The 19583-nt window shown below is 41.0% G+C and overlaps 1 long non-coding RNA gene across 3 annotated transcripts in view; it reads right to left on the bottom strand.

Annotated features, from left to right (window-relative positions):
* LOC141571033 (uncharacterized) overlaps positions 1–19583 on the bottom strand; it is an 87027-nt gene that overhangs the window by 65817 nt on the left and 1627 nt on the right. The window lies entirely within an intron of this gene.

Raw genomic sequence — 19583 nt, 5'->3', positions numbered from 1 at the left:
GTTCTTTCACAGTCCTAGAGGCTACAAGATCAAGGTGTTGGCAGTGTTGGTTTCTGATGAGAACTCTGTCCGTGACCACTTCTCACTGTGTCCTCACATGGTCCTTTGTGTGTTCTCCTAGTCTTCTCTTCTTATAAGGACACCCACCAGTCACATGGGATGAAGGCCCAACCACAGAACCTTATTTTAACTTAATTACCTCTTTAAAGACCCAATCTCCAAACACAATCGCTTCTAAGGTACTAGGGTTAGGACTTCAACATATGAATTTTAGGAAGACACAATTCAGCCCTTAACACTCTCTGAACTGCTACTTGATTTAGATGAAAATCAAGGTAATTAGGATATAAAAATTAAGCTTTCAAGTTTAATATTAATTAAGCATTTTTAATGCTTTGAAATATCTTTTGAGCTTATTAATGCAAAGTTCCTAAGAAATGCTTTTTTTAAGAGCTTAAAATCTGTGTTCAAATTTATTATCAAAGAATGCTATAATTCACAAATAATGACGATTGCCTCTCTTTATAAAAGTCTGGTTTTAAAAAGGAAACCTCTAAAAATAGATATCAGAAGGGGAATAAAAAACACCACATTTTGGAGCAGCTAAGTTGGTGGAATAACAGCCATCTTACTGTTTCATTGAACAAAATAACCTTTGACCTTGCTTGTGTTTTGTGAAGGCAGGATTCTGGAGGTCAAGGGTTAATTGGTCTAGAAATGGTAATATGTTTATCAGCAAAATAAACTGAGAAATAATGTGTGAGTAAAGGCCAATCTGTTATCAGTGTCTCAAATTCCTAGGAAAACACAATGAAATTGACAATCCGTACAGTCTTTGCACACACACAAAAAGACATTTTTCCTTCTTTTGTGGACTGAAGAGGACTGTGCCAATACAAACTTCTGCTTTTCATCTTGGAACTGGGCAGGGCAGCAGTGCTATCTCTGACCCACGGACATGTTTTTAGAACACTGGATCCTCTTCACACGAAATTAATTAATGGTGTCTTCTTAAATCTTTTCTAAGTGCCCCCTCCCCGATGCTCCTAACCCTACTTCCACCCACAGCTTGCTAGATGAGGAGGTTCTGCAAACTCTGGCTGCCCTACCGTGTTTCCCCGAAAATAAGACCTAGCCGGACAATCAGCTCTAATGCGTCTTTTGGAGCAAAAATTAATATAAGATTATAGTAAAATAAAACTGGGTCTTATATTAATTTTTGCTCCAAAAGACGCATTAGAGCTGATTGTCCGGCTAGGTCTTATTTTGGGGAAACATGGTAGGATACTGTGGAGGTCCAGGCCATCAGAAGCCTGCAAAATTGGGTTATAATTTCAGATTTACCACCTTCTGCGTGATTTGGGGTAAGTTAATTCAACTCTCTGGGCCTCAGTTTTCTCATCTGTAAATCGACAGGGTGAGACTCAGTGACGTCGTAAGTTGTGCAATGACTTATTTTTTAAAAGGAAAAAGTATTCTTATTTTTTAAAAGGAACAGATATGAGATCTTGAAAAATATATTTCAGTCTTATCTCTCTGACAGAGAAGAAGGAAGAGGTGAAGGAGGAGGAAGAAGGAGGGGAAACCAGCAGGAAATGAATGAACTTTCCACCATGCAAGCACTGCCCCAACCGTGCCCGGAGCACCCTATGAGGGGAGCATTCAACAACGGGGTCCCTGCAAACACTTATCACAAGAGGAGAGCAGCCTAAGCTGATAGAAACTAACTGGGACTGGAACTCAGGTTTTCTGACTCAAAGCACAGTGTTGTCATTATCCAGCTGTGTGACCTTTGGAAAGTCACGTAAGCACCTCTGGCCCCCAGTTTCTTCATTTACAAGAGGGAGTTAGGTTAGATGGTTTCTCTCTGGGATTGCTTTAGTGAGACAGCTGGTATTGTTAATTGATAAGGAAGCAGTTCAAAGAGGATCCATCTGTTTTTAATTAAATTCCATTTGAGACATCTTTATAAATGCTCTGGGTCTAGGAGATAACATATTAGGAGATACTGAAAACATACATATTGAAGCCATATGGCAATATATAAAGGACAGACCCAATTAAATAGAATTAAACCAGTGACTGGTGAGAACCAGGAAGCCTGTGCTTTCAGAGATTTGAGGAGGGAGTTAAAGTTTATTGGGCATCAAAAAAGTAAGAGAGTATTTTCAATGGAAATTGGATGTTAGCAGAACATCATTACGGGAAACTGACATTCCATGGCCTCTGACATAGTAAAAGAAAGTAAGGAAAATAAGAAGACAGAAGCCAGAGGTGAAATAGAAGAAATGGTTGGGAATGTCACCCATGGGGAAGTGGAGTGGGAGGAAGAGGCACAAAACCTGGAGCAGATGACAATTCCTACCTGCAATTCACATTTACCTATGGGTTTTGGCTTTGATTTTTGTTTTCTTAAATCAATAAACTTTATTTTTTAGAACAGATTTAGGTTCCCAGCAAAATTGAGCAGAAAGTACAGAATTCCTATCTGCCCTCTGTTCCCACACAAGTACAACCTCCCTCAATATCAACATCCTACGCCAGAATGGTGCATTTGTTACAACTAATGACCTACACTGCCACACCATTATTACCCACACACAGTCCATAGTTTACATTAGGGCTCACTCCTGGTGTACGTTCTGCTGGTTTTTGAACAATATATAGTGACATGTATCCACCATTATTGTACCATACAGAATAGTTTCACTGTCCTGAAAATCCCGTGTTCCACCTATTCAACCCTCCCTCCCCACTCACCTGTGGCCACCACTGATCTTTCCAGTGTCTCTATAGTTTGACTTTTCCAGAATGTCATAGAGCTGGAATCATAAAGTACGTACTCTTTTCATATGGGCTTTTTTCACTTAGTAATGTGCATTTAAGCTTGAGAGCGCATTTCTTTTTAGCACTGAATAATATTTACTGTCTGGATGTAGAACAGTTTATTTATCCATTGGCCTACTAAGGGACATCTTGGTTGCTTCCAAATTTTGGCAATTATGAATAAAGCTGCTATAAACATCCATGTGCAGGTTTTTGTATGAACATAAGTTTTTCAATTCATTTGGGTAAATATCAAGGAGTATGATTACTGGATCATATGGTAAGAGGATGTTTAGTTTTGTAGGAAACTTTGGAACTATCTTCCAAAGTGGCCGTATCATTTTGCATTCTCACAAGCAATGAATGAAAATTCCTGTTGCTCCACATCCTCGTCAGCATTTGGTGTTGTCGGTGTTTTGGATTTTGGCCATCCTACTAATTGTACAATGATATTTCGTTGTTTTAATTTCCTAATGATATATGATGTTGAACATCTTTTCATATGCTTACTTACCATCTGCATATCTTCTTTGGAGAGGTATCTATTCAGAGTGTTTGCCCATTTTTATATCAGTATGTTCATTTTCCTATTGCTGAGTTTTAAGAGTTATTTATAAATTTTGGATAAGTCTTTTATCAGATGTGTCTTTTGCAAATATTTTCTCCCAGTCTGCAGCTTGTCTTCCCATTCTCTTGACCATGTTTTTTAAATAGTTGACATCTGGTTAAAATGAATAAGGTCAACTTTGAAGGGCAAAATAAATCACAAAGCATACCCCCTAAAGGGAGCACAATGGAGGGGTGGCCAGTAGGGGGCGTAGGGGAACGTAGTGCATAGTCAGTCCTGTCTCAGTATCTACATTCCAGTCTGCGCATATATACCTGTAGACAGGCAAAGACAGATGACAAACTGATGGTGACTAATTACAGAGGGGATTCTTGTTACTTATTTAGAGAATCGCAGAAAGGGGAGCAGGTAAAAGAAGAAAAGAATTAGCTCAATTTTCAGCTTGCAGAGTTTGAGGTAACTTTCACCCCAGTATCTGTCTGCCTGGATCTCAACATATTCAAAAAATGCAGGATTATTTACAGTGCCCACTTCCAGTATCATCCAATGACAAAGTACATGTGGAATGCTATTTAACAAAGAGACCTAGTATTTCTCATAATTTTTTAACTTTTTATTTTGAAATAGTTACATAAAAGTTGTTTTTAAAAAAATCTTATATATCCTTCACCTAGCTTTCTCAAAAGCTACCATTTTACAGAATCATAGTGTAATTATCAATCATACTACTAATAGTGTCACTTAATACTATTAATATAATAACTGTATTATGAACTGGTTATATGATTAATATTGACACATAATATTAACCAGTCCACAGGCAATACAGTACTTTAGATTTTTTTCAAGGCAATAATTATTTAAAGAAATTCAGAACCGTGCCTGACACATAGTAGGTACTCAATAAATACTTGTGAAAGAATGAATAAATGAAAAGTAACGTTAGAAGGGGAAGTATATTAACATCCACTGAGTTGCCAAAAGCTGAATTAGGAACGTAATCTAAGTTAACTCATTTCATCTGTATTGCAACCTGTGAGGCCCACAATTAATTACCCCTGATTTCATACAAGAGGGTATAGAGTTTTTGCCCATTAAAACACACTGGATGGATTGGAAAGAAAAGTAAGAAAGACAAACCTCAAGGTGTAGGTAGAGCTTAACGACAGATTACGGGACGCGCTCTTCTCCTCAGGAGCATGAGATGAAGCGCCCATTTTTCTCAGGGACACTTCTCACCTGGCAGAACATACCACATACCAGAGAACACCTGGTTTTTAACACTTGCAAACCTGATCACCCTTTTCAATTCCGTTAAATTCTGAAGCAGTGGTTCTTACAATCTGCTCACTTTTGAAAGAAATCCTATGAGTTGTAGCAATATGCCAGTCAAAGTAGGAAAAATCTGTTTTAAGAGCTCCCACCCACTATTTTCTCTACCCCTGTCCACCCCCTACCTACCTGTAGGAAATCATCACACCAAGGCCCACCCTACTTTGGAATTCTTCTTCCTCTGCCTAGTCCAGGCTCACCTGGACTTTGTCCTGTTCTTCGTGGCCCTACCTGGGGGCTGACTAATCTGAGAGCTAGCTATTAAGGGACAGTGGAGAAATGTAACGTCTCTGCAGATTCAACACAATACAAGGTTAATGTCTTTCCTGGATTAGCTCCTAGCAAAATTGCGAATGTGTGATGACATCCCAGATAAGCATCTACTCCCACCAATCCCTGCCCTTTCCCAGGCACCCTTGGCATGTAGGCAGCTTTGGGACCCTCAGGAAACCCTCTGGGAAGCCCCCTGGGCTATTTTCTGTGCCCCAACTATTTCCTTCCACACTTCTCCACCGAAAGAAAACTCATTGGTATCCTACTGTATCCACCAAGGCCCCCCCAGGCTTCTAGGAAAAGGAGAAATCAGTCTAGGCTAACACATTGATGAATATAAACATGCTTCCAGAAGAAATTTGCATTTTATCAGTTGTGGCTTCCTGGTTAAGAGGTTAGAGATCATAGAGGCGAATCTAATAATGGAGATGTATTTTTGGTAGGAGGGCCTGCGGCCATTTCTTCAGTTACATAGTGATTTTTTTTTCCCCTCTAATACGCAATGACCCTGACCATCAGTGACTTAAATGATGGGGTAGAAATCCTGCTGGTTAAATGCAGGGGATTCACTAAATTAGACAAGGCACAAATGATACTGATTTTCAAGGGTAAGATGGAGCTTAATAGGGACAGTATGCAAGTCTTACATTAAAGAACTAAAAACATACCACACACAATATGGAGATCACATGGTTCAGCATCACCCAGCAGGAAAAGTATGAGGGGTTCAGAGGGTGAGTTGAACATGCAGCACAGTTCTTTATACAGAGCAGGGCTCAGTAATATGTGTGGATGGATGCTTTAGAAAGCAGAATGATTCTGAAACATACTCAGCAGAATTCTGAGCCTGTGGCCACTTACGTAGCCTTCTCAAAAACCATCCTCTACAAAGTCTTCCATCTTCTCTTTTCTTTTTCAGGGGGTTCTTCACTTCATTCATTCCATTTGATTCTTCTCTAGCCCTGAGCTGTTCAACTCCTTCCCTCTCTATAAATGAGTCTCCATGGCCAAATATCAAGAAAGTAATTTCACTCCCCAAAAAACAAAGATCTAAGTATGCATCACTCTTCAACAATGCTAATTCTCACAGGACAATACGTTCTTTAATTTACAGACAGCCTCAGTTCCTATTTGCCAATGCCCTGGCACACAGGTTACTATAAAGATACCGTAGTGATTAATCCTACGTGTTTGACGGATATTTGTCCTTTAAGAAAACTAGGCATGACCTGCAGTGGACTTGAAAGGACCTCGTGGCAGAGTTATAAGTCTTCCACCCTAGAAATCACAAAGATAGTTTAAATAGTGCCTTATTCGAAGAAGGATACTTGAGAGAGATACGCGCCAGGCTCTTCCAACTCTAGAAAGATGCAATTTTAAGGAAAATTATTTTGATTTTACTTTTGCCAAAACTCACATTGAATCAGGTTCAACAGAGACATGGAAGCTCAATCATCTATCTCAGACAGGGAGGGCATGTTCCCACCAGATGCCTGCTTATTCTTCCTAGCCATGACTAGTTAATAATATGTGAGGCCCAGTGCGCAATGAAAATGTGGACCTCCATGTTCAAAAATTAAGCATTTCAGGATGACGACAGCAAAACAATTAGCCAAACATGGAGTCCTTGTAAGTACAGAGCCCTGTGCAACGGCACAGGCCCAAAGACCCACAAAGCCAGGCTTGCTTTCAGCTCTCTGATCCTGAGCTGTGCTGGTGAAGAGAGAATCTGAAATCTCCAAACCCTCTGCTACCACCAGCCACTTCAGATATAAGAGGTCTGCAATATGAGCCCAGACAGTTAAGGCAAAGGACCCCTAGTAATGACATTGTTCAATCCACTCTTCTCCCTCACAATGAAAGAAGCAAGAAATGCAGGCAAGAACAGCTCTTTCGTGAGGTAAGTGTTCAGTATAACTGTTAGGCATCTGTTCAGCCTGTTTCCTGAAACTGGGACACATGTTGCTTTGGACGGTGGGATTTAAATGGAAAGGAACAGATGCTGTCAACTCAGGTACAATAATAACGTTATCTCAAAATGCAATAAAGACATACAAGCTTCTGAAATAGAAGCTGACTCGAAATTACCGACAAATGCATGAAAACAAAGAGACAATGATCCTTAGAGGTCTGCCCACTATGTGAGCGCACCCTAGAAACAAGAAACAAATACTAACAAAGTGGATCTGATCTGCCCACCTAGTTCTGCCACTACAGCACAGAAGGAAAAAAACAATCAAAAGCAATGTTAAATGAAATGGGGGGCTTAGCAACATAAGCACAGCCAAGGAGAACGGTTTAAAATGTCTTTAGTATGAGTACATCTTTCAGTTCAATTCAGATCTTTGTGAAGGACCCGGGAGGAAGTGGTTGGACACAACAGAACAAAGCTCAGGAGGGACAGGAGCTGAAGAGAAGAATGCACTGCAGCCTGGAAAGCTGTTTGTAAGTAGGGCAGGAAAAGATCTCTGGGTCAAAAGTTGAATACAACTCAGGGATACAGAATAGGACTCTGTATTGAAAAACTCTCTTTACCCTGATCAGAAAAACAGAGTTTAAAATGAAAGGACTAAAGGCCAGCCTCTGATAATATTCAGCACAGATTACTGCTCTTCTTAGAGTTCTGTATCTAGTTCTGAACACCGGGAGGTCCCAAGATTCATACAAAAAAGACTGAAACTTTGGAAAAGAGATCCTACCATATAAGACCAAGGGAACTGGCTCATTACCTTAAAGAAGAGACAATAAAGGGCTGTGTGAAAGGATGTGAGATTTTTACTACTATCTCTCTTCTGTATTAAAGATCTTTTACACCACCCTCCCCCACCTTGCCATCACCCAAGCAAACACCAAACTCTGGTCACTCCAGGAGTACTTGTCAGCATTCTCCAGAGAAACAATGTGTGTGTGTGTACAGGGGGTACCAAAAAAATGTATACACATTTTAAGAAAAGAAAACTGTATAATACTCAATATATACTGGTAACAAAAGATGAATACAAGTCACGTTTGACTTCTGCAGTTATTATACAAGAGGTGCTCAAAGTGGTTACCATCCGTGTCCAGACACTTCTGATTACTGTTTGAACAACATTGACCAAAGTGTCCGCTTGTATGCGTTTTTTTGGCTCCCCTGGTATACATAGAGAGATATTATAAGGTATTGACTCATGCAATTATGGAAGCTGAAAAGTTCCACAATCTACTGCCTACAAATTAGAGACCCAGGAAAGCTGGTGGTATAGTTTGATGGCTCAGAGCTAGAGAGCCAATGTTGTAGATTCCATTCTGGGTCTAAAGGCCTGAGAACCAGATGTGCTGAAAGCAGATCAAGATCAATGTCCCAGTTCAACCAGTGAGGCAGAGAGCAAATTCAACTTTCTTCCACCTTTTTGTTCCATGCAGGCCCTCAGTAGATTGCGTGTTACCCACACACATTGAGGAGGAAAATCTGCTTTACTTGGTTCACCAACTCAAATGCTAATCTCTTCCAGGAGTACCATCATAGGCACACCCCAAATTAATGTTTAACCAGCTATCTGGTCATCCCTTAGCCCAATCAAGGGGACACAGAAAATTAACCATCACATCAGGAATACTCATCATTCCCTGGAGAGAGGGGCTGGAATGTCTCATTAACTCTCCGTCTATTAAAATCCCTCTCCTCCTTCAAGCTTACCTACTTGTTATAATCTCTGTCTTCTCACGCTGCTGGCCCTCTGCAAGAACGTGAGCCTTGCTAGGACCTACCCCATGCTTTATTTATCCTTTCATCCCTGGCTTATGAGAAAGTGCTCAATAGTTGTTGAACTAATTTATTTTAAAAGCACTTCTTGAGCATCCATCATGGACATAGTCGTATAACAGATAACATGCAGGGTTCAGGGAACCTCGACACAAAGGACTCAAATTTCAAGGAGGAAAGAATGAATTTTCAAAACTATAGGCCAGTGGCTTGACTTCAATCCCATAAAATCTTTAATAATAAAATCCTTCAATGGTTTTTGAAAATATATAAAAGAATAAGATGATCTTTTGGAAGTAGCATAAGTTCATAAATCTTAGACTGTGTCTGATTCGTATTATCATCGTTGTGTGGCTGGGTTACTGGATTAACAGACATAGTAGGGGTTATATGAGATCATGCATGTAAACTATACAGCCTGGCTCTCAACACTAATAGCTCAATAATGACAGCTACTGGTATTATTATGTTGATTTAGCAAAGAGTTGGACTCTAATGATACAACAGTTAATAAAAACAATTACTACCGTTGAGTATTTATTATGTGCCAAACACATCTTAAGTGCTTTACATACAATATTACATTGAAGCCTCACAAGGTAAGTGTCCCTAAATATCCATGTCCATTGGGAATCTCAGAATGCTGATGTAAGAAACATCCAAACCCACAGAGAATTTTTATAAGAGTTTATCTGAGCAAAACTTATGACATTACTGGATAACAAGATCTCAAATGCTCTAGAGTGTAATAGTTTTGCAGCTTCTTTCACGCATTTGAAATTAAGGAGGAAACATACATGATGGTGGGAGAAAGCAAGTCAGGAATTAGATTACAGGATAGTTAACAAAATTACGTGCTCTCTTGAGGGTTAATACCCCCTTCGAGGTAACATATGGTATTACTTCTAGCATTTCAAAAATGTGTTAACCAAGATGCATAAGAACAATAGATAGGGCTGGCTTGATACCTTTCACTAAAGAAGTTATAGGCCTGGGGCATGACTACCCACCATGACCCACCCTGTTAGGAATTTATGATCAGATCACCCTGGGAGGTTACTTTCCATAGAACCCCTTTTTTCATCTACAGAATGTGACCTCATTTAGAAATAAGGTCTTTGCAGACGTGATCAAGTGAAAATGAGGTCATACTGGATTAGGGTGCATCCTAAGTACAATGACTGGTGTCTCTAAGGAGAAAGAGATTTGAAGACAGGGAAGACACACAGGGAATCAGACTGTGTGGGTATGGAGATTGGAGTTACGTTGCCACAAGCCAAGGAATGCCAAGGATTGTCAGCAATCACCAGGGCCTAGGAAAGACCACAAAGGAGTCTTCCCTAGAGCCTTCAAAAGGAGCATGGCCCTGCCAACACCTTGATTTGGGACTTCTAACTTAAAAAACTGTAAGAGAATAAATTTTTGTTGTTTCATGCCACCCAGTTTGTGGTAATTTATTATGGCAACCTAGGAAACTAATACAGTAGGCATTATTATATTTATTTACAATGAGGAAACTGAGATGCAGAGAGATTACATATCATATGCAAGGACACAAAGCTAGGAAATTGCAGAACCCAGATTCCAACACAAGTTTGTCAGACTCCAAAGCCCATAATCTTAACATGTAAACTGGCCAAGAAATAAACAGTAGGTTTATCTTTTGCCATCCAAGAATGTTAATCAATATATTGATGTCACCCTCTAATGATATTCACTCGTCCATTTATTCCTTCATGTTTGTAGAGGTGAGGAAGGGGCTTATCCCAACCTCTGTTCACTTATTAGTGAATGTTATCAAATAGCTAATATTTATGTAGCATTTACTATGTGCCAGGCATGACTTAAGCACCTTATGTACATCAACACATTTATTTTCCAAACAACTCCACATGAGGCAAAGTGAAGGCTGATGATTACATTGTGAAGGCCCTAATTCTCCCCCTCTCACCACTCCCATGCCTCTGCAACGTGTCTTGGCAGCTGCTCCCGTGAAGAAGGGATGGAGCATCTTCCCTACCGCTTGGATCTGGGTCAACCCTGTGACTTACTTTGGCCAACAGAGCAGTGGAAGTGACTGTGCCAGATGCCAAGAGGCCCTGCATGCTTTCCCTCTCCACACCATGAAAACAAGCCCAGGTTGGCTCGCTGGAGAAGGATCTGATGTCTGTCAACTAATGGCTAGCCTACCCCAGAAACAGAGCTGCCTACTTATCCCATAGCTGACCTCAAACAAATGAGAAAGCCTCCGTCAGACCAGAAAAGCTGACCAGAAGAGCCCAGCTCACATCGCCAACCTGCAAATTATAAACTAAGTTAATAAATGATTATTGTCTTACGCTACTAAGTTTCAACATGGTTTGTTAGTTAAAGGACACAGGTAGGTACAATAATAATAGTGTATTGTTATTAGTTTCTCATTTTATAGATGAAGAAACTGAGGCCCAGAGGGGTTTAGTAATACCCCAAGGTGATAGAGCTGAAAAGTGTCAGGGCCAGGAATTCAACGTAAGGAATCTGGCTCCAGAATCCATTCTCATAACCACCACTATATCTGGCCTCTCAATCACTTCCACAAAAAATCACAGAAAGATTGCTTATAAGATTGTCAATGACACCAAGCCAGGAGGGATGACTAATTACCACAGATGAGAGAATCAAGATTCAGAATACTCTCAACAGGCATCACCCAAAATCTATTGCTCTACAAGATAAAACTTCACAGGAAAAAAATAAAGTCCTGCATCTGAGTTTTTAAAACACCTAAAAAATAGGGGAGTCTTAACTTAAAAGCAGCTCATGTGAAAAATGAGCTCATGTGAAAAAGAGGGGTTTTAAAGAAATTAAACTGAGTGAAAATCAACTATGGAACGCCGCATTCACTAGGGTCTGTTGTCCAAGCCCTTGTTAAGGCAATAGTGCTGCCGTATGTGGCATGATTAGAGGGATGCTGATAAACCAGAACAGAACATGCCACACAAAAGTTCTACTACATGAGAAGGGAAGAATATTTCCGCTAACTGGGATGGGGAGGCGCACGAGTCCGTGAACTCTCAAAATACCTAACGATTTGTCAAAAAGTTGCAGAGGAAGTAGATTACTTCTTTGATAGTTTGGGGAGAAGATAGGGATCAGTGATTAGAAGTCTAACAGTTTTATTGGGTGGAAGAAGAAATACTTTTCTCTTTTTTCCCATTGCCCCTCCCAGCCTGTTCTCTGGACCTGTCCTTTCCCACCTCTCGATGAAATCTCCAGCAGGTCCCATAGTTTTCTGGACCCTTTCAATCATACCATGAAAACAGTTTTATTTCACTCATTAAAATATCCCTCCAGCATAACATCAACACTCCAAGCTCAGCTAAACTTGAGGCTTCTCTCCTCCCCGAGCTTGGAAACCAACAGAGGGGGAGTTTGGGGAAGGAGGTATGGTTGGCTTAGTCCCACCTCCTTGCTCCATCTCTTTCCCCAGATTGTCAGTCACCATGTTTGATTCTTTCAAGGTCAAACCCAAGGGGAGAGGAGATTAGAGGAAAAGGACAAAGAGGCAGAGATGGTTGTAGGAGGTGGTAGTGCCCTCTTGGGGGCAGGACAACTCGGGGCTTCCTCCAGGAGTCAGCCTAGGCTACCATGACTGAGGCAAGGCATCTCTCCCATTCGCAGCTTAACAGCTTTCTTCTGGCCACCTACCCACCTATTGGGATCGCGCTGCCTGTCCAGGAGCTCCTCTTTCCTAGGATCCCTTTTCAGAGGACCCAGACGGGCTCCCTTCTGCACCATCACTGGATCCTTGGAAAACATGTCCCTGCAATGCACCATCAGAAAAGGCACAGCTCCCTTCCAACTCAGCCTCTTCTCTAGGTTACCAGGAGTGGGAAGCTACAGGCAGAGCCTCCATCCTTGACACATTACCGGTATGAGTTCCTCAAACTCCAAGGGACATACTGGAAGCGCTCAGGACAGTTTTCTTGAATTCCTTCTAATTTGGTTTGAGGGGAAAGGCCACAGCACTCCAATAATCCTTCAAAGAAAGAAGGTTCTCAGGCTGGCAGAGAGAAATGGATAATGAGCTAATGCAGATAGCACAGGTTTTACAATCTTCTTAATATGTCCACATAGGTAGTCAAGCAGCCAGCTCTAAGCTGCTGTTCTCAGCATTTAGAGCCGTGTGGCATTCTAAGAAATAGTTTCATTCTAACATACCATTATAGATGTTACAGGGGAACACATTTCCAGCCAGTAAAAGGTTATCTTTCTAACAAAGAAATGGGTCCAGATTATAAAGCTGTAGTCGAGCAGTCTCTAAAATTAGTGCTTAAGCAAACATTGTAGAGGAATTTCTGCAAAAAGGGGGAGATAGGCAGGTAACATATAATATCATCTTTCTCACTCTAGAATTCTATTATTTCTATAGCAGTGTCCACTCCCACACTTAAAAATTGTTGCTTTTTTTTTTTTTTTAAAAGTAATCCCAAAAAATGTCACGAAAGAGAATGCCATGCGGGGTCTCTGGTCCCGCTCCCTGAGGGTGGATACAGAGTATAGTGAGGCCAAACAGGAACACCCACGGAGCGATGGATAGGGGAGTCACACCACTACATTCTCGCTGGCGGCTGGGTTGGAGACACAGGAAGCAGGAGCCACATGATCCGCAACCTGCGGTCCGCTTCTCTGCCAACCAACCAACCCCCTAGTCTAGCCATGGCAGTTATATTAGTGGCTAATGGCTAACCGGTAATAGCTGATAGCCAACTAGTCACAGCTGATGGCCATCTACTTCCCGAGCCAGCACCTTTCCACGTGAGGCTGAGAGCCTGGAAACTGCTCTCTGGGACTCCCTCCCCACACTCCTCCCCTACAGGGTCTTGCCTCACAATCTACACGACAAGTGTCTTCTGCAAGGAGCCCTGTGCCATATTAGCCTACAGGCACCTACAGATGGAAAGAAATAGTAGTCATAGGAATCAACAATGGCAAATCCCTTCCATCTGGGAGGATACATGCCAGCTTTTTGTCCTGGAAAAGGAGGGTCGCCGCCACCAGCACCTTTCCCGGTTTGTGGTACCAGACCTTTATGGCAGTGCTTGGGGTCCCTTGCATAGTTTCAACATGTAACAGAACAGGGGACCCCATAATAGGCCATAGTGAGAGCACATAGGTTCCCTGCAAAATCATCCCGTTATCAGGACCTCTGTATACCACAGTCACTTGCGGGAGCCACTTGGTCACCACCCCTGGTGTCACTTGCAAAGCATGGATCAAACCAGCCCCCCATGTGGCGATCAGGCCCAACCACCGACAGTGGGGGCTTTTGACCTGCCAGGGCCAAGTCCATTGCTGCCGTTCCCCTGCTTTCAAGCATGTGGGTGCTGGCAGGAAAATGATTCCATTTCTGCCATAGCCTGGCTTTAACAGAGTCTCACTCGTGGTAACCTGTGACTGAATGGGAAGAGCCGTTCGATGTAGCAGAGTTTCTACTGGTGCAGGCCATCTGTCGTGCGGGAGACCCTGCTCGCTGCGCCATTTGTCATGCGGGGCGGCCTGCGGGGTCTCTGCTCCCGCTCCCCATACAAGAACGCAGGATATGGTGAGGCCAAAAAGGAACACCCACGGAGCCATAGGTAGGGGAGTCATACCACTATATTCTTGCTGGCGGCACTATACTCTCAATGGAGGCTGGATTCACACTGTCCGCAAACCGCCATCCACACTTGCCAGCCCAGCCGCCATCTTCTTGCTAGCCCCCATGCTTTCTCTCTTCTCTGCTAGCATAGCCACAGCAGTTATATTAGTGGCCAATGGCTCACTGGTTACAGCTGACAGCCAACTAGCCACAGCTGATGGCCATCCCATCATAGTTGATGGCCATTTACTACCTGAGCCAGCACCTGTCTATGTGAGGCCGAGAGCCTGGAAACTACTTTCTGGGGCTCTGCCCCCACACCATCCCTTCCGTGGTCTCTCATTCAGGATTCTCAAGACGTCCCACAGACGAGAGGCTCAGTCATGCATCGTGGGAGGGTGTTTTGACACTCGGAGGCCTTGCTTCAAAAGGCTATTATAGCATTCAATCATGCCAGCTGCTTGTGGATTGTACGGGGTATGAAACAACCATTGTATGTCCATCCTGACAGCCCAGCGCTGCACTTCTTGCCCCATAAAATGGGGCAATGTCACTTTCAATGACCTGGGGGCGCCCATAGAGGGTGCACAGCCATGTAAGAGTGACCACTGTATGCCGCTGATCTGCAGCTGGACACAGACAAGCAAACATCAATCCCATAGCAGTGTCCACTGCTGTGAACACATACATCGCATTGCGGGCCTTAGGCAGGGGTCCAATGTAATCCACTTGCCAAGGAGAATATAGTGGTATGACCCCCCATCTATGACTCCATTGGTGTTCCTTTGTGGCCTCACCATATCCTGCGTTCTTGTATGGGGAGCGGGACCAGAGACCCCACATGACAGAGCGTGTAAGATTATGCAGCACACATGGTATTCAGAAGTGCTCAGGGGAACTCAAAAGAAGGAAAGTTCTTGATAGGGTAGAGTTTAGTTAGGAAGGATTTCTCTGCTATTGTTGTACTTATCCCACAATTTATTTTTTTTTAGCATTAGTATATTACATTTTACTAGTGGATTTTAAAATTGACAGTCATCAAATAATTTTCAATCCCTGTTGATCTACTGGTTATCCCACAATTTTAAAGAAATTTGTTTCTGGTATTCTTCACTGCTAGGCTGCAAATAGCTCACAGGTGTCGTTTAACCATTACTGTATCCCAAGGCTTGGCATGGTAACTGGCATGGCATAGGTGTCAATAAAGATCAGGTAGGTGAGGCTGTCCACAGCATTTAAGGCTGCAGTGGCCCAGTCCTGCACCAGGAATAGTAACCAAGGGCTGCATGCACAGGCGGTGACACGTAGGACATAAGACAATAATTGCAAGACACTGTTGGTTATAAGATGCACCCCAATTTCAGAAAGAACATCGTAATTTTTAGCTGGAGACTTTATTAGAAAAGAAAGGACAGTCAAAGAAATCTTTGCTCCTTCCACATCCCCTTTTTTCTGACCAGAAAGGAAATTCCAATTAGGCAAGATTGCTTGTCATTTGATGTATCACCAACCCTTCATTCTTGTAGAAGCCTTTGGGTATCTCCATGTGATTCTCCATGGTTGCCAAGTAGGTTGGTGCTTTAGGCATTCATCTAAATTAAGCCCAACCCTCAGAAATCAGAGAAACCTACTGTAAGATTTTAAATTTAGAGGTTATAGGGCCCAGGTAATAACCACAGCTGGACTTCAAATTGCTTTATCGGCTATGTTTTCACTCTCTTTAAAATACCTATGGGAAAGAAGTGACATCAGCAAAATGTCAGAATAGGAATTTTCTACCATCTTCCTTCCAAAGAACACAAATTTTGACAATCACCCATGGACAAGGGTGTCTTTGGGGAAGTCTGGGAGTCCCGCAGAGAAGTTCCAGCACACCATTGGAGAGAAAGAAAAAAAATCCAAAGTTGGATGCATTGAAGAGGATAAGAGGAACACCTTTGCTTTACCAGCATTACTGCATCTCCCCCCACCCCCAAGGAGTCACAGAAAGTGCCAAGAGAGACCTTCTTGGCCTGTGATTTCTCTTTCAGGGGAAAGTGATAGTGAGCGAGCACCCAGCTTTCCCAGATCTGTGGGCAAACAGGCCCACATTTTTCTCACCCCTCCAGAATACTGAAGTGTGCTTCATGACAAGGTGAGGTTGGACAGCTATGACTCTCAGAGGGCATCGAAGGGAAACAGACTCCATCAGGTTATCCTGCTCACAAACCACTGGGGACACCATACCCGTGGATCCCTCAACTCACCTATAGGCACCCCCAGTGCTCTACACACCTCACCCACACACACGGTGGCTGGTTTCCTGTGCACACCTCCAAGGGCAGAAAGTGCAAGCCTTTGCAGATAGCTACTGAACACCTGCAGAAAGCTAGCCTGAATCTGCGGGATTGGGAGAAAGTATACAAACTTGAGCATTCAACACCACCCTATAGAAAGCAAACAGAAGGTTGTCAGCACTCAGTCTGGCTTTGCCAGACTGAGAGAAGGCAGACAATTAAGAATTTTCCCCCAAGAAAAAACAAGAAGTGTGAAGCAGGCATATCCATGGAAAGTCTAACAAAGCTTTAGAATCCCTGGCAGGGCTGAGTAAAAGGTAATTCTCTCCTGAAGGAAGTCAGTAAAGACTGCAAAAAGTCACTCCTTCTTACAACATAAGGCTTCAAGACACATAAAAAATCAAGGAAACATGACGCTACCAAAAGAAAACAATAATTTTCCAGTAACCAACCCCCAATAAAATGGAGATCTATGTTTTGCCTAACAAAGAATTCAAAATAGTTTTTTAAGTAAGTTCAGTTAACTACAAGAAGACACAGAAAAAATTTCAATAAAATCATAAAAATAATATATGATCAAAATGAGTTCAAGAGAGAGACAAAAATCATAAAAAAGAACCAAGCAGAGACTCTAAAGCTGAAGAAGACAATTAATTAAATTTTAAAAAAAATAGAGAGAGCAATAGAGAGCATCAACAATAGACTTGATCAAGCCAAAGAAATAATCAGTGAACTCACAGACAAGTCATTTGAAATTACACAGTTAGAGGAGAACAAATCAAAAAAGAATAAAAAAGAGTGGAGAAAGCTTATCTGAATTATAGGATACTATCAAGTGAAACAATCTATGCATTATTAGAGTCCCAGAAGAAGAAAGGAAGAAAGGGACAGAAAGTTTATTTAAAGAAATAATGGCTGAGAACTTACAAAATAGGGGAGAAATCTGAATAGCCAAATTCATGAAGTTCATGTGCCCAAAAAGATTCAACCCCAAAAGATCTTCTCCAAGACCATTATAATTAAACAGTCTAAAATCAAACACAAAGAGATAATCCTAACACAGCAAGAGAAAAACATTATTATTATTTTTTTTTTTTTTTTTTTTTACATACAAGGGAACCTCCATAAGGCTATCAGAAGATTTCTAAGCAAAAACCTTGCAGGCCAGGAGAAAGTAAGATGATATATACAGTGCTGAAAGACCAAAAAACCTGCCAACAAAAAATACTTTACACAGCAAAGCTGTCCTTCAGATGAAGGACACATAAAGAATTTCCCAGAAAAACAAAAGCTAAGGGAATAGACATGCCTTACAAGAAATTTTGAAAAGAGTTCTTCAGACTGAAATGGAAGAGTGTTAATTAGTAACATGAAATCATGTGAAAATACAAAACACACCCATAAAGTTAAACATATACTCAAGTTCAGAATACTCTAATACTGTAAGATGGTGTGTAAATCACTTAACTTGAGTATAAATGTTAAAGTACAAAAGTGTTAAAAATTACTATAGCTACAATAATTTGTTAATGGCTACATAAGGTAAAAAGATGTAAATTGTGACATCAAAAATTTTAAATGTGGGTGGGGGAGTAAAGGGGTAGACCTTTTTATGTGATCAAAGTTAAATTGTTATCAACTTAAAATAGACTGTAATATCTATAAGACTTGTTAAGTAAGCTTCAGGTTAACCACAAAGCAAAATCCTACAGTAGATACACAGAAGATAAAGAGAAGGCAAACAAAGCATACCAATATGGAAAATCAATTCACAAAAGAAAGTGAAATAGGAACAAAGGTACTTCAAAACAGCCAGAAAACATTTAACAAGATGGCATTAGTAAGTCCTTACCTTTCAGTAATTACTTTAAGTGTAAATGGTTTAAATTCTCCAATCAAAAAGCATACAGTGGCTGGGTGGATATATATTTAAAAAGATATAATTATATGTGCCTACAAGAGATTCACTTCAGCTTTAAGGACACACATAGGCTCAAAGTGAAGGGATGAAAACAGATATTCCATGCAAATGGAAACCAAGAGAACAGGGGGAGCTATACCTATATCAGACAAAATAGACTTTAAGTTAAAAACTGTAACAAGTGCAAAAGAAGGTCATTATATGATGATAGAGGGGTCAATTCATCAAGAGGCTATGACAATCATAAAAATATATGCACCCAACATTGGAGCACCTAAATATATTAAGCAAATACTAACATATCTGAAGGGAAAACTAAACAATACAAAAATTGTATAAAGAACTCACACAGCTCAATAACAAATAATAATAATAATCTGATTTAAAAGTGGGCAAAAGACCTTAATACACATTTTTCCAAAGAAGATATACTGTCAACAGGTATGAGGAAAGTTGCTCAGCATCCCTAATCATCCAGGAAATGCAAATCAAAACCACAATGAGATATCAACTCACACTTGTCAGAATGTCTTTTATCATAAAGACAACAGATACCAAGTGGTAGTGAGGATATGGAAAAAGGGAACCCCTGTACACAGTTGGTGGGAATATAAATTGGTACAAACACTATGGGAAATAGTATCGAGATTCCTCAAAAAATTAAAAATAGAACTACTACATAATTCAGCAATCCTACTTCTGGGTACCCATCCGAAGGAAATTCAATCAGTATTTCCAAGCGATATCTGTATTCCTGTGTCATTGCAGCTTTATTCAAAATAACCAAAATATGGAAATAATCAAAGCATCCATCAGTGGATAAATGGGTCAAGAAAATGCTATATATATTAAAAAGCATATGTTCATTATATATGTATATATCTCTATAACATGTATGTATGTACATACATGTATATCTTTCAGGAAAACAACTCTTAGAAGATTACTGAGTCAGTAAGGAAACATCAACTTCAGGGACAAACACTAGTAGACATTTAATGAAAAACAGGATCAGATGATGG

The sequence above is a fragment of the Rhinolophus sinicus genome, linkage group LG04 (assembly GCF_036562045.2).
Source record: "Rhinolophus sinicus isolate RSC01 linkage group LG04, ASM3656204v1, whole genome shotgun sequence".
Lineage (NCBI taxonomy): Eukaryota > Metazoa > Chordata > Mammalia > Chiroptera > Rhinolophidae > Rhinolophus > Rhinolophus sinicus.
The sequence above is the reverse complement of the archived record's forward strand: the minus strand, read 5'-3'. Positions and strand labels throughout refer to the sequence as shown.